This window comes from Muntiacus reevesi, chromosome 4 (genome assembly GCF_963930625.1).
Source record: "Muntiacus reevesi chromosome 4, mMunRee1.1, whole genome shotgun sequence".
NCBI lineage: Eukaryota > Metazoa > Chordata > Mammalia > Artiodactyla > Cervidae > Muntiacus > Muntiacus reevesi.
The window spans coordinates 95,644,140-95,666,928 of NC_089252.1; the positions used below are offsets into that span (position 1 = coordinate 95,644,140).

At 44.0% G+C, this 22,789-nt stretch overlaps 1 protein-coding gene across 2 annotated transcripts in view; it reads left to right on the forward strand.

Annotated features, from left to right (window-relative positions):
• PRICKLE2 (prickle planar cell polarity protein 2) overlaps nt 1-22,789 on the forward strand; it is a 337,233-nt gene that overhangs the window by 200,369 nt on the left and 114,075 nt on the right. The window contains exon 1 of one of the 2 annotated variants that reach the window (XM_065933347.1): nt 17,804-17,860. The exons of the other annotated variant lie outside the window; for it this stretch is intronic. The gene's annotated coding sequence lies outside the window, so the exon portion shown is untranslated. Of the gene's footprint in view, nt 1-17,803; nt 17,861-22,789 lie in introns of those variants that run through there. 2 annotated transcript variants of the gene reach the window in all.

Sequence of the window (22,789 nt, forward strand, 5' to 3'; positions counted from 1 at the left end):
TTATAAATACCTCAGGCATCCAGCGCTTGTACAGATGGCCAGGTATGCTCTTGGCTCTGCCAGTAATGCTGGCAGGACCCACAGGCTGTCGTTCATGGACTGATGCTCGGTGTCTTCCACACACAGGAGACGGGGTAGGCGAAACGCACCCAAAGGGAAGCAGCTGTAAGGTCACGGTGGCCCCGTGTGGCTGCAGGAGGCGGGGTGGTGGGAGGAAGAGAGCCCAGGAATCTTGGCCCCCAGCCAAGGTGTCGACTGCACTGGACTCGCAGGGCTGGCTAGTTTTATTGTAGAATAAATTGTTGCTCTCTAATGTAAATGGAAAATTAACTTGTGTAACCAATCAAAGAAATCCCTGATTCTTTGTGCAAACATTCCGCTCAGATAAGTTAAAGATTTATGTATTTTCTGTCAAAAGAGCTTTTTCTGGACTAGACAGGGTGGGGGAAAAGAGTGCATGTTGAAGAGGGAGGGGTGGTAAGGTAGAGGAATTTCCTTGATGGAAAGGCCTCGGAGAAAAATGTATATTTGACAAATGTAGTGCTGGGTTCATGTAACTTTAAGGTAAAATGTAAGGTTTCAGATAGACTGTTGAGAAGGTGACATTAAATATGCTCTTTTCCTTCTTAAAGAAAAGATCATTATCGTCCTGTGCACATTATTTATTTATTTAGGTCAGTGTGAGGGTGGGAGGAGGAGGAAGGAAAACTGAATGAGGGTAGGAGGCTCTAAATAAGACCTCTGATCCATTAGGCTACAGACAGAAAAGAAAAAAGAGGATTGGAAGTCACATCTGGCATGCTGAGCTTCCAAAGAATCAGTTAGCTGATCTGAGCAAAATAATGTATGTGGAGGGCTTTTTTTCCACTCTTACTCATAGGGTGTGAGGTGGGTAGTGAGAGGACTAATGCCATGGAGAATTAACCATTTTGATTTAGGGAGATATCCAAGCAAAACAAAACAAAATCAGTATCTTTTCCCACTCAGCCAGTCCGGAAGGCATGATTGAGACTGCCGCCTTGTAGGCTGTTTTATTCTACTTTGCCAGGCAGTTCTGCTGGCTTCGTTGGCACAGCCATCCTGGGAGGCAGGGAATGGAGGAGTGGTTTCTGTAGTTGAACACAGGTGGATTCTCTGAGCAGGTCCTAGTCTGGCTCAAGTTATAGCTACAAGGTCAAATCTAGGACAGGAGCCCCATCCCAGAATCCTAAACCAGGCTTCTTACCATTGTGGTACCAAAGTCTTAGAAATAACTGAGATGTTAGGGCATCTCTGTAAGATAAAGCACTGAAAGCCTGTGGGTGTTAAAATATACCACACCCACGTATGTATGTACATATGCATGTATGTATATGAATGCACATTTATTGTCAATTTAAGTAAATAAAGGACTCCCCAACGGCTCAGCAGGTAAAGAATCCACCTGCAGTGCAGGAGACGCAGGAGACCCAGGTTCTATCCCTGGGTTGGGAAGATCCCCTGGAGAAGGAAATGGCAACCCACTCCAGAATTCTTGCTTGGAGAATCCCATGGACAGAGGAGTCTGACAGGCTACAGTCCATGGGGTTGCAAACAGTTGGACAGGACAGGAAGTAAATAAAGGAGAAAATGACCAGGATAATAAATGTGAACAAAAGTGATTGGCCTCCAACTAATAAAATAATATTTTTTAAAAAAAAATAAATAAATAAATGTGAACTGGCTCTGCCCTAGTGTTTAGGAGAGAATCCATGGGGACTATGAATCCTCCTCCCAGGAAGGAGGGCTGCCTGTTCAACTCCAGCTGATCTCTGCTTCCTGGGGACTTGAGCTCAAAGTGGCCAGATCTTCGGAGTCCTTTTTTTGTTTTACTTTTTATTTTTTAAGATGTTGGGTTGGCAAACCACAACCTGCAGGCGAAATTCAGCCCAGCACCTGTTTCCATAAAGTTTTATTGGGAGATAGCCAACCCTTCTCCTGACAGGGTGTTAGCTTAACGGCTGCAGCAGCAGAGTTGAATAGCTGTAGAGTCAGGGACAATAGGGTTGTCAGAACCTCCCACACCTTCTACTTGACCCGTTATAGACAGAGTTTCCTGACCTCTGGTGTAGACTTAATTAAACCCTCATGTGGGCCAGTCGCCATGTCCAGACAAATAGCCTACCATCTTGGACCTTCAGAGGCCCCTCTTACCCTTGCTCACCCCTTCTTCTTTTTGTGAGAGTTGGCTTATAAAGGAAGCTGAGCGCCGAAGAATTGATGCCTTTGAACAGTGGTGGTGTTGGAGAAGACTCTTGAGAGTCCCTTGGACTGCAAGGAGGTCAAACCAGTCCATCCTAAAGGAAATCTATCCTGAATATTTATTGGAAGAACTGATGCTGAAGCTGAAACTCCAATACTTTGGCCACCTGATGCGAAGAACTGACTCATTGGAAATGACCCTGATGCTGGGAAAGATTGAAAGCAGGAGGAGAAGGGGACAACAGAGGATAAGACGGTTGGATGGCATCACCAGCTCAATGGACATGAGTTTTTTGAGTAAGCTTCAGGAGTTGGTGATGGACAGGGAGGCCTGGTGTGCTGCAGTCCATGGGGTCGCAAAGAGTTGGACAGGACTGAGCAACTGAACTGAGCTGAGCAGTTCCTAGCAATCACTTAGACCCCTGGATCTCATACTTACAGCCCACTTTCAGACTCCTTTGGAGGATTAGGAAACACTGGGATGATCAGGCTCCATCTCCAGATTCAGCAGGTCTGGGTAGGAACTGAGACTATTCTGGGTCCATGAGTTCCCTGGGGAAGCTGGTACTGCTAGTCTGAGGTCACACTTTGAGAACCAAGAATTCAGGCATGCCATGCTGTTAGGGAGGGCACAGTACTCCTGGGCTTCAAGCAGGAGGCGGAGTTGACCAAGGGAGATGAATGAAGTCTGTAGAACCCCTGAGAAAGATTCACTGAGCATCTGCATGGCCCAGACAGGGATGGAACGAGTTCTTTGGAGTCTCAGAGTTTTGGAGTTGCTCTGTTTCCTCAATAGAAGAGCATCCCTTGAAATTCATCCAGACCCAGCTCCCTTAGCCTGAAAAGAGGCTCTAACTGTATGCAAAGTGTTCAGTACAGGCAGACATGGTTTGATTGCACTTTTCTGGGCTTAGCAGATACTGTGTTTCTTACAAAGTGAAGATTTGTGGGTACCCTGCCTTGCGCAAGTCTAATTTTTCCAACAGCATTTGCTCATTTCAGGTCTTCGTGTGTGGCAATTCTCGCAATATTTCAGGCTTTTTCATTGTTATTACATCTGTTAAGGTGATCTGTGATCAATGACCTTTGATGTTACTGTTAAAAGGTTAAGATTCACTAAAGATGTGGGTAGTGGGTAGCATTTTTTGCAATAAGTATTTTGAAGATATATGCATTTTTTTAGACTTAGTAGTAGTAGACTTAGTAGACTACAGCATAGTGTGAACATAACTGTGCATTGAGAGACCAAAAAAGTCATGTGACTTGCTTTGTTAGGATATTCACTTTATTGCAGTAGTCTGGAATGGAGCCTGCAGCACTGTCGTGAAGAGAGGCTGCAGCTCACTAATCCAGTGTTCGTGACATTCATGAGGAGCTCAGGAACTTGTCCATTAGTTCTGGAGTACCTTGTTTCTCCAGCCGCTCCCCTTGACCTGTCACTTTCTTAGTGGTATCATTGCATGCCCCCATCCCTGGCCACAACCAAGGCCCATTATATTTAGATCATCCCAAACTTAGGAGGCATAGAATGAGAAGAGTTAGATGAAGGCTGGAAGTTACTAGTGATTTTGATTTCAACAAGCTTCAGTTTCTTTATCTGTGGTAAAGGACTATTGATATAACTTTGAAGGGTTGTCAGGAGGGTTCAGTGAGATGATGTGTGTGTGTGTGTGTGTGTGTGTGTATAGGAAGTGTTACCTATAAATGTTACCTAAAAGTGTTACCTTTATAAATCTCGCTTATAAATCGTCTCTCCACTAATGCTGAGAGCCGTCACCTTGGACATCCCAAAGGACTACCAGCCTTTGGAGTGTCTGTGGGTACCACCAGGTACCTTTGATTTGGCTTTGCCAGAGCATCCCTCCAAGAGGGATCCCTGTTTTCTCGGGGCAGCTGTCTCCGTCTAATCACTGACAGACCCTGACCTTCTTTCATTCTTCGTGTTTCTGATTGCCAGGAATACAGCTCTCCTCCTTGCCACTAGCTGAACCCCTCTTCTCTGCAGCCCTCTGCATGGGCTCCCAGCAGCCCTTCCTTCCACAACTGCCTCAGCTGTGAGGAGCTGAGCACCAAAGACTCTGCCAGCCTCAGCCCCAGCAGGGCTCCGTGCGTGCCATTTAAGGGAAGAGGAATGTGGCTCCTGCCAGATGAGTCAGGGGCTGCTACCGCAGAGCGGGGGTGCTAAATAATTCACCACAGCAGCCTGCTCTGACATCCATCTGGGCCTGTCCCCCTGTGACCCTGGAGACGCACCAGCAGGGTTCCTGCTTGCACTGGTGTCGCGGAGAGCAGGCAGAATAAACAAAGCAGCGGGCAGACCGCCCTGGCTGCCAGGGGCTCTGCGGCCTCCGAGTCAGGGAAGTAGGCAGGCGGGCTGGGGGACGGCGGGCCTGACCGAGGGTGCGGACGGCCACGCCAGTCAGAGGCTTGGGATGGTGCCTCACTGGCCTGACTCTAGCACATTTGCACTCAGACTTTGTAAATGATTTTTAAGAACCTGCTCTCTGCTTGGTAATTTTGCCTGTATTATCTCGTATAATCCAGAAAGTTCCATGAGGCAACAACTATCAGATGAAGCTCATGAGAAAAAGTGACTTGTCCCATTTCACACAGCTAGTAATAAGGTGCAGAGTCAGGGTTTGACCTTGGACATACCCCACCTATCACTCAGAGGTTCCTGGCCATCAGGGACGTTTCTGTCTCCTCCAGACAGTGGTTCTCCTGGAGTTCCGACTCCCACATGTTAGGCCAGACATTCATTTCTCTGAAGTGATGCAGGTTATGGTGGATAAGTAAACCTCTACCATTCCTCGTTTTGGCTGGAAATTCGAGTTCAGGTGTAGTTTGTTTATTTGTTTGTTTTTGTAGTTTGAACTTAGCATTGGCTTGGTCCTCTGCTGGCTGGGAGATGGTGTTCAAAGTTGAAGGCCTTGTCCCATGAACTTCCTCCCTGAAAGAATGTGAGGGTCTTCGGGCAAGATTCCCAGATTCTCCTCCAGGGCCTCATTGAGCCTGGAGAATAGTGGAGGAATGGGAGCACAGGCCTGGAGGAGTAGAATGATGAATTGGAACAGAACCAGGTGCTGGTGAGGCTTTTTCTCAGCCCAGCATGTCAGGAAGACTTAGTTCTGCAACTCTAAGAAGGTAATTTTGCATAATACATCACACGAACAATCTCCCTTCCTAGCCACTCTCATTAAATGCACGGTTCACCTCAGTGTGATAGCTGGGCAGGTCTCCGATTTCTGTTTTACAGTTGATAATATTAGTACCTAACACTTACCGAGTGTTCCTGGTGTGTCTGAAGCAGTGCAAAATGCCTTGCAAAGATTGTTTGAACTCCTATAACAAGAAAAGAGATTACAATCAGTTCTCACCATTTATTCACATTTTTCCAAGAAGTCTTCTAAAGAACAGAGAGTAAGTAATTTCCCAGTGGCATATAGACCACAAGAGCCAGAGCCCAGAATCAAACACAGACTTCCTGATTCCATTTCCAGGACTAGTCCCATTATAGTAGGACCTTCTTTCAAACCAAGATAAATTAGATGCCCTTTATAGCAAGCTATTTATAAAGAATATTTAAGATGAAAAGGAGCAGGGGTGGAATCCAGCACAGAGGGTTGAGAGATATGCATGCCACATCTATACTTCTTATCATTTTGTCTCCATCAATCATCTGCCTGACAACAGTCACAGGTGTGACAGTCTCCCAGGGCTGTGATCAGCTTCTGAGGAAATTGCAAAAAAAGAAAAAGAAAGAAAAATGTTATATGGAAATATAAGACTGTGGTTATCCATAATTGTCACAACCATGAATGAATCATCAACTGTGGCAATTTACGGTCGGCCATGGCATGGCTCAGTGGTAAAGAATCCACCTGCCAATGCAGGAGGTGTGGGTTTGATCCCTGGTTGGGGGAAATTCCCTGGAGGAGGACATGGCAATCCACTCTAGTGTTTTTACTTGGGAAATCCCATGACATAGCAGCCTGGCAGGCTACAGCCCATGGGATTGCAAAGAGTTGGACATGGCTGAGTGGCTGAACAACAGCAGCATGACGTGCATAGTACAGGCTGCTGATCATGGGTATTCCATTCACTCAACCTGTACTTACTGAAGGCCTACTATGTGCCAGACACTGTTCCAGACTCTGATGTTAGGGCACTGAGCAAAAATGACAAAACTCTGTCTCCACCCCCCCCCGCCCCCCCGCCCCCCACTGCAGCATGGAGCTTACATTCTAGGGCTTGGTAGGGAATCAGACTATATAGCAACATACATAAGTAAAACGTGTAGTGATTTCAGAGTGTTAAGTGCTGGAAATTATCTTCAAAATGGCAGTGTGAGGAGTATGGCAGACCCTTTAAATTGATCAGAGAAATGGTTGTTTGACTGCTGTAAATTATTTGTTTTTAAAAAAACACAGAAAAACAAGCATTTATGGTTTTGAAAAATTGTTCCAAGTGTAGGCAGCAAATGGAGAAACAGCTATTCAAGAAAATCTACTAAATCTTGGTAAGAACAGAGAGTATGCGGCATTTGAGCCTTGATCCTTTCATCTCTCTTGTTCTCTCCCATACAGATCAGTGTGATGGAAACTCTGCTCTGAAAATAATGCAGCCAGGAAGGTGGGACTCCATCTCCCCTAGATTCCAGTGAGAGGGAAAACCTCAAAAACTGGCAGCACCCTGCTCCTGCACAGGAGCCCTGCTTTAGTCAGATCAGATTGTGGAGCAATTTATGCCTCTGGGTATTGTTGAAGACAATAGAACAGTCAGAGAGCAGTTAGTGGAGGCTAATAGCTGGGTGTGATACCAATAAGTAGAGACCAGAGGCAGGTGCTCAGGGAGACTGTGCTAACGCCCTCTGAGGAGCAACATCACAGGCTGCACACTGCAGGGAAACAGACTTCACTCAACTTGACTAGCCAGTCATTAGACAAATAAGCAAATAGCAACAAGGTCCTGGAAAAAGGAAGAGGGAGTCAGTGTTCAGAGTTGCTCCAGTGTATTATCTAAAATGTTCAGCTCTCAAAAACATACCATGAGTCATCCAAAGAAACATAAAGTGTGATCCATAGACAGGAGAAAAAGAAGGCAAAAGAAACTGTCTGTGAAGGGATATAAATGCCAGATTTACCAAAGACTTCAAAGTAGCTATTAAAATATGTTCAAAGAACTATAAGAAACTATATCTAAAGAATTAAAGACAAGCATGGTTTCAGTGTCTTATCAGAGAATATCAGTAAAGAGGAGTTTTAAAAGAATTATTTTTAAAATGGAAATTTTAAAGAGTATAATAACAGAAATGAAAAATTCACTAGCAGATTTAATGTGGAGAAAGAAAGAATCTGCAAACTTGAAGATGAATCAGTAAAAAGATTATTCTGTCTGCAGAGTAGGGAGAAAAAGAAGAAAAGAATGGGGGTGAAGCAGAATCTTTGAGAAATGTGACATACCTTTAAGCATACTGACATATGCATAATAGAACCAGATAAAGGAGGGAACAGAGAAACAATTATTTCAAGAACTAATAGTGGAAAGCTTCCCAAATCTGATGCAAAAATATTAGTCCATACATCCAGGAAGCTAATGCACTCCAAGTAGATAAATCAAAAGACAGCCTCACTGATACACATCTTAGTAAAAATATTGAAAAGCAAAGAGAAAATCTTGAAAGCAATAAGAAAAAAACAGCCAGTCACATTCAGGGGAACCCCAGTAGGATTAACAGCTTATTTTGCAATCTTGACAAAGACACTCGTAATAGTTCCTAAAAAGGTTAAACAGAGTTACCTACCACATGACCCAGCATCTCCATTCCTAAATACATACCCAAGAAAAATGAAAACTTAGACACAAATGTTCACGATAGTATTATTGATACTGGTTGGAAAGTAGAAACATCCCAATGTCTATCAGTTGATGAATGGATGAATAAAATGTATGTTCATACAATGGAATATTTTCATTCATGGAAAAGGAATGAGGCTTTGGTCTAAGCTGCAACATGGATGAACCTTGAAAATATCACACTAAATGAAAGAAGCCAGTTACAAAGGGTCACATATTATATGATTCCATTTATATGAAATATTCAGAATAGTTAAATTTCTAGAGACAGAAGGTAGATTAGTGTTTTCCTTGGGCTAGAACAGTGGGGGCAAGTGGGGAGTGATACTACTTGCCAAGAGGTTTCTTTCATGGTTGGTGGAAAATCTAGAATTATATTCTGATAAGGGTTGCACAACTCTGTGAATATACTAAAACTTATTGAACTGTGTACTTTAAATGAGTGAACTCTGTGGTTTATAAATTATCTCAGTTAAAAAATTGCTTTTAATATTGCTAAGTGCTATGGAGAAACATTAAGCAAGGAAAAGGTTTGGTAGTATTAGGAAGGTGGGAGGGGGGACAGTCACTGGTAGAATGGGGAGCCCTCACTGAGGTGACATTTTTAAGACTTGAAAAGACAAGAGATGGGCCAGGCTACCATCTGCAAGAAGAATATTTCAGGCAGAGGGAAGAGAAAGTGCACAGACCGCTAGGCAGGCATATGCCTGGTATGTTTGGGGACTGGAGTTTGAATGACTGCAGGGCGGGGACAAGCCAGAGGTGGTGTCAGAGCAATCATGGGGCAGAGATCTCAGGGGACTTATTCTGAGATGAGCAGCATTGATGGGTTTTGAGTGGAAGTGTAACATGCTTTCATGTTTGTTTTCAGAGAAACATTGTGGTCACGGTTTTGTGAATAGACTGAAAGGGGCAAAAGTAGAGGGGAGGGTGATGATGGTTCGCATCTCCATCCAGGAGAAAGGTGGTAGTGGCTGGGAGCAGGGTGAGAAGAGTGGAAGTGGTGGAGTGATGTTACATTCTGCCTATGTTTTGAAGGTCGAGCCATCAGGACTAGTCAAAGGTTATAAAATATTGAGTTTCAGGGGTCAGATAGTGAATATATCAGACTTTGCTGGCCAGACAGTCTCTGTTGCAACTACTCAGTTCGTTGGAAGCATGAATGTAGCTGTAGATGATAAATAAATGAATGGGTAGCATCATGTTCTGATCAAATGCTGTTTGCAAAAACATGAAGCATCCACTTGGCTAGTGGGTTGCGGTTTGCCAACTCGTGGATGAGGTGTCAAGGGCAAGAGGAAGAATAGAGTGAAGGGTGACTCAAAAGTGTTTTCTTTTTACCAGGAAAGATGCAGTTGCCATTCACTGAGATAGTGAGTACTGCAGATGGGCAGATTTGCTGGTGGGGGAGGAGGGTGATATTAAGAACTGAGATCTGGACTTGTTAAATGTGAGAAGCCTTTTAGACATCCAAGTGTAGATGTGACATTGGCAGGTGGATCCATAAGCCTTGTGTTCGTGGAATAAGCATGGCCTGGAGTTGGCCGTGGAGGTGGTATTTAAGATCCTGGAGCAGAGAAGAGAAGTGAATGTAGATAGAAAAGAGAAGAGGTCTCAGGACTGAGCCCTGAGGTAATCCAGTGTTCAGCTGTCAGGGAGGTGAGGAAGAACAGCCGAGGGTAGGAGTAAAACTGGGAGACTGTGACATCCTGGATGCTTAACTGAGCAAGTCAGAGAGGTTCACTCTATCTTTTCCTTTCCCACTCACAAATCGTGTTGGAATGCACATGAGCAGAGAGATGTCCTTACAGGAATAATCCGAAATTCCCTCTTATCTCTAGAGGAGAAAAATCATTGTCAAACTTTATATTCATTCGGCAAATGTTCATTAGCTGTCAGGCCACTGGCCACTCTACTGGGTGCTCGGAATAAAATGGTGAGCCAGAAAAGGCAGGTCCCTGCTCTCAGAGATGTACAGTCTAGTTAGAGAGAGACACTAATGAAGTTATCATTAACATTGAATGTGGATGGACCAGAACGACATCCACGGTTGTCGAATCTATGTAACAGGACACGGGTTCTAATGGAAAGGACACACATGTAAGACAGCAGTACTGTGAGTTTTGTGCAGAGGAATTCCTCTAATCTGGATGACCAGGGAACCATCTACATTTTTTGTCTGTTTTTAATAGTAAGTTAATCCCAACGTATTGCACCCTTATTGGGACACACATGCTCTTTGAAAGGTTGGCTGAGAACCTTTGAATCAGAGGAAGAAATACAAACTTGGTAATCAGACCCAGGACCAAATCTTAGTTGTGGGTCCTTGTGTCATCCTTTTATCCCCTTTGAACCTCAGTGTCCTCATCTGTATTGTAGTGTGTCCTCATCCTCTATTGTAGAGGATAATCATAGCTCTGATCTGGGATCAAGTGAGAGACTGTGAAAACACCTGAGTTATAAATCCTTCCCAGTCCTTGCGAAAAACAGTACGTCAGTTTACACATCTGTTGACACTCTGTGTCCAGGATAATTTTCCTGAGACAGATCTCTGTTGCCAGTTTGGTATTTTATGAGGCAGAGTCATTTTTCAGTCTTTTCCAGAACATCCTCCATTTTTCCAGCATTCTCTTCCAAAAGAAGGATACAGGAGCTTGCGTGCCTGCATTTAGAAAGTGCTGGAAAACTGAAGCACCCTTGTACAATTCTTGGTTGTTCTCCTGGTCCTTTACATAGAGAAAATTCAATTTCTTCTTCTGCTGTTAAGTGAAAATTAGTAGTTACAAAAAGCTGCTGTAATAAGTGGAGCTTTCTTTATCTAAAACAAAAGTAATGTTTGCTAGCACACACTGTCACTTTAACAGTATTTTTATGGAAATGTGTGATGGTAAGCATGTTTAAATCATTGACGCAGTTTTTAATCTTTTGGGGGAAGGGAGCAGTCTTTCATTTTGATTTGCCCACGCTTGCTTGTCCATATTTCTCCTTTAATTAATGTAATTAAAAGAGGATAAAAGGCTATGTTAAAATTTTGTGTATTAGATTATTGGGATCAAGAATAATTAAAATGTATGAAATGTGGCTGATTCCTGTGTGGTGGAAAAAAAAGAAAAGGAAGGCCTCTTTCTTTTTTGGATTTAAAGTGTGTCAGGTTATTTTTCACAAGATACAGAAATGTGTCTATGGTCTGAGACGCATTTATGATGATGGAATCTTATATAAATTGGTGAGAAAAAAGGGGTGCTATCGAGGGGAGTAATTCTTACCTTTATCATGAACAATTTTATCATTTAAGGCTGCATTTCTTATTCTTGCTCCCTTCTGTGAAAACCCAGTGGGAAATAATAATATATCCTGTTATATTGTTATATGTGAGGTGCTTTACGAAGTCCTTCATATAAAGTAACTCATCTCTCTCCATTTTATAGATGAAGAAACTGAAACTTAGAAAAGGTGATTGGTTGTTAATTTCCAAGATCATGCAGCTAGGAGGTAATAGAGTTGGATTTAGATTCAGGTCTTTTTGTTGGGCTCTTTGAAGGACAATGCCCACAGCCTGTTGGAGGAGACAGCTTGTTATAAGTCTGAGTTGGAAAAGTAGTTAGTATCTCTTGAGGAGAATCTATTTCAGGTATTTCTATTTTATGAAGGCAATTCCACCTTTGGGTGCCTTGTTTGTATTTACCTGCAGTAGAGAAATTCCTCAAGTTGCTTTTATTTTCTGTATGCTTACATGGGTTATATGTTGTTGCTTGGAAGTTAATAAAAATCTAAAATATTTTGTTTTCTCCCTGTTGGGGCAAAACAGATGCAGTTTTGATCTCTAGTATTCATTTAGGACTATTATCATTTCTTTGATGTTAAACATACTTTCAATAAGATGTTGTGGATTTAGGAGATTATGTTATTTTTTTTTAGATGAATTTACATGGCAACAATAAAATTTGACAGCTGTGGTAGGCATTGGTAGGACTCCTCATGATCTGTTCTTTTGCTCTTTTTTCTGGGTATACAAGTCCCAGTCCCTCTGCAGTTGGGTGAGGTCATGGAACTTGTTTGACCAATAGAAGTGATGTAATTCACCTCCAAGCTGAGGCACCTGAAAGCATCTCCAATTCTCTCTCCTGTTGCTGCAACCAGAAATTATGTGTTGAGATCACAGATACACAGGAAAGAAGCAGACTGAATCCCTGAGTCGCTGCTTGGAATGGAGGTGCCTGGAGAGGCTCTGGGCCTCCAACCAACTTTGTCTGAGTGAGAAATCAATTTTCTTTGTGTTAAGTAACTGAGATCTATGATTGTTGCTGCGTAATAGCCTAGCCTATCCCAACTAATGTAACAATTTTTGGTCAACCTCCTCTTCTTCATTTTGAAAAATTTACTGGATTTTGAAATCTAAATGTCAGAGAACCAATCTTGAGTAGATTATTTAAAGCTATATAAAACAATCTCTCTCTCTTTATATTATATATGTGTGTCTATATATGTGTATATATACACTATACATATACATACTATAAAGTTTTAAAAAACATAGTCTTTACAAATATATAATAAAATATCTACTTAAAATTTATAATATAATACATTTTATATATGAAATTATGTAACTTGTAAGTTTTAAAGAATAATAAAATATATATTATATAGTTTATAATATTAATAAGCTTTATATATGAAGTTATATAAATTACAAGTTATAATAAGTTTTAAGTAATATATTCTTTTGAACTATATAATGTAATATATTTATGGTATGTGTATATATATTAGGTATGCATGCATACCTTTTTTCATAAAATTAAACTTAATGAATTTAAGACCTTTATTTGAGAAGTGTTTTGAAACTTGGTAATATCCCTTATAGTAGTTAAGATTTCACAGTTTCAGGGCCAGAGGTACTAGTGTAAACTAGCCAGGTCCAGGGCTGTCTTGATCTCTGTAAAGTGCTCCTAAGAGCATAGACACTGCCGTTGTTCTGAGTGACCCAGGCCAGTTCATATCATCTTGATTCAAGCGTCTTCCTTAGGTCCAAGTGAAATCCCTCTTTAGTTCATTGAAAATCCATTCCTTCTTATTTTACACCTATGGAGATGGAGATAAAAAATTGTTCATTATGACTATCCTCATTAAAGCCCTTCATCTCAGAGGCCACAGCCCTTGTCATCACTTACCCTTCTCTTCTGCGAGATAACCAGCCGTGATTCGATTACCCTTTTCCCATAATCCTCTAACAAGATTTTGACTAATGCTGGTGGAATGAAAGATGATTTGATTTTCTCGCGTGTGTGAAGCGGCCTCTTTGTCATAACCTGCCCCTGTCCTGTCGGTGCTGCTGCAGGACCTTGTACTTCGCAGGGGAGTGTGTTTCTTCTGCTCCGTGAGAGCACTTTTCCCTCACATCTGTACCCTTGCCCCATCTGCAACACCCTCTCTACCAGCTAAAATTTGACCATGACACTTTTAGCACTCTTTTCATTTCGGGCTTCTGGATTTTGTGTCATGCTTATTAGTAAGACCTTTCCCCTATAACCTTGGTTTTTCATCCCCCTTACCCCCCCTCAATTTTTTTTTTTTTTTGACCTTCATGATTCTTCTTGATTCCTGATGACTTCAGCCTCAATCAGCCTTGGCTTCCTTGTCTCTCTTCCGGTATACTATATGCAATTACGGTCATTTGTGTAAAAATAATCCTGTGCAATCTCAATAGAAGGAGCTGAAGGTCTCATGTGTGTTGCCAGTTCTCCCCTCCCCCACCCCCAAGAAATTTGCTGTCGTGGACCTGCAGTTTTACTCTGTTGTGTCAAAACGGGATGAGCTTCATCCCTATTTACCAGGCCTCTAAATTTCCAAAGTAGTTGTTGCCTCACCTTGTCCAATTCCTAATGGCATATTTTCCAAAAATCTGGAATAGAATAATATTCTTCGGGATGGAAATAATTGTCACAAGGAATTATCGGTCCCTGTGTTGTGATTTCAGCCACCTTTTGCAAGGGTAATGCACACCTCTCCAGCCCCCCACCTCTGAGCTGCACTCACAGAGCACACCCTGTCAAAGGGACGTTAGCCACGTGATTTTGCACCACCACCCCCTCCTGACTGCAATTAGACCTTCAAGAACTCTGCACTCTCCTATCATAACATGCATCACACTCTACTCTAATTGCTTGCTTAATTGTCTTCCCCTCTGATTTCTTGGCTTTTTAGAGGCAGAGCCCGTGTCTGTCTTGGTCATCATGATGTCCCTACGGCCTCGCACACTGTCTGACAAACAGGAGCTCATTTAATAAGCGGATGGTCCATGAATGAATGGATGAAGGACCCAGTGCTTGCCAGAAACACAGTTGTCTCTCTCTGTTGTGTAGATTCAGAGGAAGGAGGCCCCTGGGGCTTCGTGGTCATTTTCCCTGCTTTCTTCCCAGTTTCATAGCAGTTGAAAAGTATCTGTGTTGCTTCATGGAGGAAGACTGTGTCAGCAGCTCACTTAGGTGAAACTTTTGAGTGGTGTCCTAGGAATGGGGAAGATTTGGCTGTTTTCTGTTTACCCACTTTCTCCCGCCTTTTGAAGTTTGGTCATTAACTAGTAGTGCCAAAATGAATAGTAACTAAAGGGTCATCACTTCCACGACCAACAGCTAACATTTATTGAATGTTCGCTGGGTGCTAGGTCCAGTGCTAAGGACTTCACGCTGAGGATTATTTGCTCCTCAAAAGAGTTCTGCAAGCTTAAGCCCCTCTTGTTTTAGATAAGAACATAAGGTCCCCAGTCAGACAGTTAGCAAATGTTAGAGCCAAAGTCTGACCACAGGCACTGCATTCCAGACCCCTTGTCACACCCTCCCCTCTTATGAAATGGATGGTCACGTGCCAGATTTATTCCAGGTGAAGATAAATCACTTTTCATGCTTTCTGCTCTGCATTCCTCTTCATTGCTTCCCTGTCCATCACTTGTGAATTGGTTCTCATGATTCTCCTATGATCTTGACAATAATAAGTACATCAGAGAGGCTCATCTTAAGATGAAGACACTGCAGTACAGAAAGTTGAAGTGACTTGCCCATGATCACACTGGAGTAGGGCGTCACTGCTTCCATTTGGCCATTGGTGGCCCCAGGCTGGCTTATTTGATAATCTCCTTGAAGGATATTGAGATGTGGGGGAAGCATTCGCTTCCCCACGTCCTCTGAGTTCTGTGTGATGGAGACCTGAAGCAGAGGATGAGTCATTGGCTTGTATTCAGTTTCTATTAGTAAAAAGTTTTTCCAGGTCCCACAATTTTCACCATGAAAGGTCTTCTGTGAAGCAGAGAGAAGCAGTTTGAAAGAAGTTATTAAGCATTATTAATACAATTATGTATAACAAAAGACACAATTTAACTTCCCCATACCCGACAAAGAGATTCATTTGAAGCTTCAGGAACTCCAGCTGAAAGGGCAGAGCTCATGGGGGTGGGTTCTCCAGGCTGGGAAGTGGAGAGTGTGGGCAAGGAGCTGTGCTGGCTGCCTTGTCCTCAGGGACACTTCTGCAGTATGGAATACACCTCTCCCCAGCCCCTCCCTCACCTCCACCTGAGGACCCCACAGTGCATCCTCATTGCAGGCACAGAGTCCAGCATACTGCCTAGACAGCACTGAAAAACAATTGATTTTAAACAATAAAAGAGGACTATGGATGTACTCAGAGAAGAGATACAATGGCCAGCCCAGTGGAAGGAAAAGCTCAGTGCATTTTTTTTGGTTTTTATTTCACCCAAAATATCAGAAATAACTGTTATTTACTGCTGTGCTTGGTCGCTCAGTCATGTCCATCTCCTTGCAAGCCCGTGGACTAGACCCTGCCAGGCTTCTCTGTGGGATTTTTCAGGCAAGAATACTGAAGTGAGTTGCCATTTTCTTCTCCATATTTAGACTTCCCTGGTCGCTCAGTTGGTAAAGAATCCACCTGCAATGCAGGAGACCCTGGTTCGATTCCTGTGCTGGGATATCCCCTGGAGAAGGGAACAGCTACCCACTCATGTAGTCTTGCCTGGAGAATTCCATGGACAAAGGAGCCTGGCAGGCTACAGTCCATGGGGTCACAAAGAGTCAGACACGACTGAGAGACTTTCACTTTACTTCTCCATATTTACCGTTGCTGGTAATTGTGTTAGTCCTCACCACATCCACTCCGTATTTTTACTTCATTGCATTAGAGCAAACACGTACCTATACCCAGTTCCTAGAATGGCTCACGGCACAGAGTAGGTACTCAGAAAATATTTATTGAATAAAAGGATGGTACAGATGAAGAAACTGTAGACCCTAAGGGTGGAAATGCCCTGACCAGGGTCACATCTCTAGCAGAAAGCAAAGTCAGGATTTAAACCCAGGGCTATCCAATAGTATAAAGTTCTTTCTTCCTGACTGTTTAGATAGGCTTCTTTGTTGGTACAAAAAGATGGAGATTGAAGACCCAAAGGTCTTTAACAGAGCTGTAGACTGAGGTCCAGGAAATGTGCTTTCTGGCCCATCCTTGCTGGAATCCCTCTGTGGCCCTGGAAAAGCTGCTTCTCCATTCAGAACCTGAGTTTCCTAATGTGAAAAGTGAACAGATGAAAGTTGTGCTGTCTACGGTTCCAGCGGCCCTCAGAAGTGTCTGGGAAGCTTTCTGGTTTGTCATCTCTCATGCTCACTTGGCACTGGGGTCAGGCTTGACAGAGTGGCCAGTTCAACAGCCAAGCACTTGAGGAAAGCAATCATTTGTGTTTTATCTCAAGGTGCACAAACATTCAAGGATGACATAGCCCCAAGTCAGAAAATTCCCTGAAATGAAAGTTGGAGAGAGAAAAGAAAGAAAAAGAAAGTAGACAATTGGGGGGTGGGGGAGAGCTCTGATTGCAACCTGCGTTGATGCAGCACATAATCTGAAACAGGCGCTCAGGTTCATAACTGTGCCCAGATCAGATCCCTGGCACAGAAGAGCAAAGCTTTTAAAAAACAAAACCAAAAAAAAAAAAGGTGTGCATCTTTAAAGCCTCTCTTCTCCTATGTGATATTTTTGTACCCCTTTGGAGGTTGTGTCGCTGGGGCGTTTGCATCCAGCAAAGGCTTTCTTCCTCCTTCCTGGCTTGGGGATTATTGATTTGGAAGGCGAGGTTAATTTACATGTAAATAAATCTCAGCGCTGGGCAGAGGGGACGGGACATCCAGATGCCGTGACTGACTTGCTGACGTCACGGCTTCATTAGCATGCGGAGGATGCGAGCACTGCAACAGCGACTTCGGCACCACCAGCAGCTCCGCCGACAGTTATTAGTATTTCTCGGCGGAGCTGCACAGTTCCTGGTTCTGTGTCTTGAGCTCCGCGACCAGCTGACTGGTTGCCCCCGGGTCTGGCTCAGGATCAGCTGGTGACGCTGAAGCTGGGGTCTGTGACTTCCTGCAGATTGTCGTGAAGAAAGGGAGTTCATATGAAACTGGGGTTCTCGGGAAGGCGAACGGATCCGAAGGGAGAGAAGAAGTCACACTTTTTCCCCTGCCTGGTGAATCCCAGGAGGGTCTGAATCCAGCAGTGCTGTTTCCGTGAGCGAAGGCAGAGCAGCGCGGGCTCCGAGTCTGCTGCTGCTGGCCTCAGGAAGGGTCCTGATTTGGAGAAGGGTTTCCAGAAAAAGATGCTTTGGCTGCCTGCCGTCCTGCTTGCCTTCTTAGGAGCCAGACCCAGGGGAAAATTGAACTGGGGCAATTGACAAGCGCAGAGGGTCTGGCGGAAGCTTCTATCTAGACTGGGAATTTCACTCTCCCTTGAGGTAGGTAAGAAATTTGTTGGAATTCACGAATTGAACAACAGTGTATTTTCTAGGAAGGATGAGAAAGCTAGATCTAGAGGCTTTGCATGGGGGGTAGGCAGGACATCGGGGCTCTGTTATCTTGGTGGCGAGGCTGTTTTCTGTGGTCCTCTGGCACCTCTGCCCTTATCATGCTTATTGGAAAGCTCAATTGCACAGTGACATTTCACAGTTCTAGGGAGTCCTGAAGAATCACTTAAGTCGTACTGCTTTAGAGGCAGCTTTTCTGTAAAAGAAGTGCAGCTGTCCTTAAAAAAAAAAATACTAAAAGGGGAGAGGGTTTAAAAACCAAGCACACTTCTGCCTGCGTGCTTGCATTTTGGCTCAGGATGTCAGAAACCATTAGAGGCTCTGGGAGATGAAGACTTAGGTGAGACTTCCAGGCGAAGAAATGGCGCTGGAATTATTTAGGTTTAATTTTAGCCAGTGCTTTCAGATTAGAAATGGTGACAGAGCTCCAGAATATGACCGCACAGCCCAGCTGAAACACATGACTCAGTATGTTCTCTACATTGGGTTTCTTGGTGGAGTGTTCACAGTGAGCTCTCTTCAGCTCTCGGTTTCCCCAAAGCCAATCACAGCATCCCTCATCTGCCATGAAGGTCTTGGTGATGAAAGACAGATTTTTAATCCCCCCCCCCTTTTTTTTTTGTTTTGTGGTCTTAGAATATGCTGAGGTCTGATGGGGCTTTTTATGAGCCATAAATAATCCGGGCTGGGCCAGATCACAGGGGGATAAGTGGTCTGTTCCAGCTGTGATGCCATCCACGGGTCCAGGCGTGGCTCTTGTATAACTTCCGCACGTATACGATTTCCCTGGAGAGTTCTGCTTCTAGCCAGTGCATCCATGGCCAGTCGGGGGAGGGCTCCAGTGTGCTGTGACTCTGTAGACAAGGCCTGTCTTGTACCAGAGCTGCAACTTGCAAGGCTGCAATTTGCTTTGCTTGAATATCTCTTCCCAGAGCGTGTTTTAAACCATCTCAGGGAGACTTAAACCAAATGAAGCAGCCTGGCCTCCTTGCTAGAGGCTGAATTGGCTACTCTAATCCCGTTTCCCAGAAGGCTTCCTGGCTGCTGATGGCTTTCACAGATGGGTCAGGATGAGTGTCCCCTTGGGCCCCAGAGCAAGTCACAACTTTAACAGAATTACTGTATTTTGGAAATTTGGATTTTAATGCCTCCTTGAGTGCTTGTAAAGGTTTTGACTTTCCATCAAATGCTCTTTCCCCTTGAAAATTCTTTATTTTTTTTTTATGTGAAAATTAAAACATGTTGGCTTCATCAGACATTACAGCCTATAAACAATCATGGGGCCACCAGAAATGGTAAAATAGCATTGTTTGAAATGGCAGGTTTGTAAAGGTTCACCATGCATTGTGGGGGGTGGGGAGAGAAATATTGGAAGGAAGGTGCATTCATGGAAGCTTGAGGAATGAACAGGGAATTTCGCAGTTAGGCAGTAGGGTATGATGTTTATCATCAAGGACTCAGACTCTGGATTCAGAAAGAGGTGAAAATACTTGAGCTACCTTTCTGAATATTGTTTCCTGCTTGTATAATGAGAAGAGTAGTAGAGCCAACAGGCAAGTGTAAGGATGAGGTGACATAAGGAAGCACCTAGCACAGTGCTAGGTACATAGTAAATGTCCAGTAAAAGTTAGCTGTTAGTGTTGTTACTGTTGACATTGTTACCTTTTTATCATTATTTTAATAAGTGTAGTTGCTAAAAAAAAAAAAGTAACCCATTGAAAAGGCAATATGCTCACATCCATTTGAGTGCAGAGAGGTTCAGCCGGCAGCAAAGCTGCCATCTTCAATCACTGTAATGTCCCAAACCACTCCCACTCAAAACCACTTTCCACCCTACTGACAGAGTTGACATAATAAAGTGTATTATCTTTCTGCTGTATTTTGCAGAGATAGAAGTGACCTGATGCGATGATGAAAATCATCTAGCGTCAGCTGGGGCTCAGGCACCCTTAAAGAAGTTCTCTTGTTTGACTGCCGATAAGTCTCATGTGGACCATTGCAGGATCCAAATCAGAATGTAGTCACTTCTGGATTTCTGTGCATATTTCTCTTCTGATCCAACATTGCATGTGTAGGAGGCCTGCCTTTTCTTTCTTCTTTCTGTGTGATGCAGACACTAAGCATCAAAGGGAGGCCTTTGAATACATTCTTCACCTGATGAATGGCTCCTTGGAAGTTCCACAGCTTCATATTGGTGATGTTAGCTTATGGGTCGGCTGTTAAGGGAAAAGAATGGTTCTCCCTTCCCTACCTGCCTGTGACCCAGGCTTCTGCCCTTGACTTGTGTCGATATACACCATCCATCTTTCCTAGATTTTTGCCCTTTCTCTGTCCTGCTGGCAAGCATACTTCAGTCATGCAGCTTGATAACTGTTTCTCCCTGGTCCTTCAGCATCTTTGTTTTAAACATAGATGAACTGGAACTCCAATGCAGAGGTCTGAAGGACAACTTAGAAGTGACTCCTTTACAGTCAGAGGAGTCTGGCTTGAAGTTGTTTCTGCAGAAACTCAGACTCCGGAATTGATCACTCCGGGCTGTAATAAAGCTGTGTCTTGCATAGAAAATCATAGTTCTCCCTTAATGATGGCCTCCCTCCGTGCCTCCTGATTGTATGTGTGATCTTAGGAGAGTAGCTTGAGCTTTCTGAACTTTGATTTCCTCATATAAAACTTAGGCATAAATTTCCCTGACTCACTGAGACTCATGGGCTTGCCGGGGAATGGGGGCAGCGCTGCCTTTGCCCAGTTCTGGCTCCTATGAGGTACTCAACTTGCCTTCCTTCTGGGGCTGATGACTTTGACATTTCCCATTGAATCCGAACCTGTGAACCCCAGGGAGCAGTAGTTTTCATACTCATTCGACAGAGGAGACTGAAGACCAGAGAGGGAACGTCACTTATCCTCAGTGACACAGCTGGTGACAAGCCCTGTTACCCAGTCTAGTGCTGCTGCTACTACACGTGGATTGCAAAGGCTCTGAGTCTGAGCAGGGCTTTTGGTCTCCCTTCTGTACTGCTGGTCTTGAATTAACAGAAACCTCTTTCTTTAGAGCCAGAAACATGGTCTTCTTTCTTCTCTGTTGTTTTCAAACACCCAAGAGTGAAAATACTCTGTCCATCAGACAGTAACGCTAGGTGGCATTTGGGTAAGGGCTTTTCTTTTGTGCTTGAAGACCTACAAAAACCTTTCTCTATTCATACCCTCCTTGATTGTCATGCTTATAATAGGTCATTGCTGGTGACCATGAACTATTGCCAATTAAGAAGCTGGAGGTCTAGGCATTGGCAAAATTGTTTCCCTCATTTATGCTCTTGGCTGACATTTGCCACTTCGCTCTTTTCCCCATCTGAAAAGATTGTTCATGAAACTTTCTCATTCTTATACATTGTCTGTGTGTGTGTGTATAGGATGTGTGGGGGGGTCGTGGTGGTGGTGGGGGGGGTGGTTTGGGTGTATTTGAATGAAGCAGGGGAGAAAATGCTGGATAAGATGACATTGAGATTCCAGCATCATGAGTCTCCGACCATCTCCACTGGGGACCTGGCTAGTTGATTTTTGAGACTTGGCTTTCATGTTTCTTTGGCATGCTATTTGAACAGTTCTTTGTTCAGAGTCTGAAATCCAGAAGCAATCTTCTTCCATTATTTCCCTGGGGACAAGGCAGAGGGAGAAAGAAGGTGGAGGGAAAGAAAAAAGGCGGATTTGGGGGGGCTGCTGTTTGTGAAGACAGAGATTAGAGAGATTGGATGAAGGAGTCAGGAGGAAGGGAGAGCAGGAAGCAGCTGGGAGAATATCAGAGCAGTCTCCAAACCACCATGAACGTGCTAAGCCAAAGTTCCCTTCGGGTGACGTCACAGCGCAAAAGACAAGCAGCTGTGTCTACGTCAGTTAGAAATGCCTGCCCTCGTCTGTCCTACAGAATCCGTGCTCGCTCTCTGTCGTGTCCCACACATTGGACTGTACTTCATCGGGCTCCTCCATCCATGGGATTTTTTTAGGCAAGAAAACGAGTGGCTTGCCATTTCCTCCCCCAGGGGATCTTCCCCACCCAGAGCTTGAACCCGAATCTGCTGCGTTTCCTGCCTTGCAGCTGAATTCTTTACCACTGAGCCATGGGGGAAGCCCACAGAATCCGTAAACAACCATTTACCATGTTAGATTCTAAAACCCTATATGAGGCTCAGCACAGCAAGTGTTTTCCACCAGAGCACCATGGCCTATTTTTAAAAGTGCATTTATTCAAGAGAGCACATTTTTGAGTACCATATGAGCCAGCCAGCCTCCTTGGTGGGTGTGTAGCCTGTACTTCAGCACATATTTGGTTGTAAAGTCCATCAGGATCAAGTCAGCTGAACTGAAGACTCAAGTTTCATGAGAGCTGACATGGAAGAGGAGGCACAACACTGCCCGGAGCACAGAATCCAGAAGCATCACTGGTTGGAGTGGAGACCTCAGGGGAGTCAGGACTGCTGGCCTTGTTGGGGAAAGTGTAACCAGAGTCTTGGTCACTCGGGACAGTGGGATGACCTCTAAGAAGAATGAGTAGTGGTGATTTCTGATACGCCCTGTTCTTCCTGGTTCTGGCATTTGTGCGTAGACCATCTTGGGGCACTGGAAGGAGCACGGCATCTTTCCCCTGGGATGTGAGGTGGAGATGGAGCCAGGTGAGGCGCCTTTCACTGTCAGCGCTGTGCATGTCTCACAGTAGGTGGGGGCTTGAGTTGTCTCCATTCGTCTTGCACTGGAAACACCATTGACTTCAGCTCCCCCACCCCTTCTCGGTTTTAAATATCAAACCTTACAAGTAGGATCCAGCCCCATCCAGGGTTAAGAGTAACTGAGACAAGAATTCTTAGCATT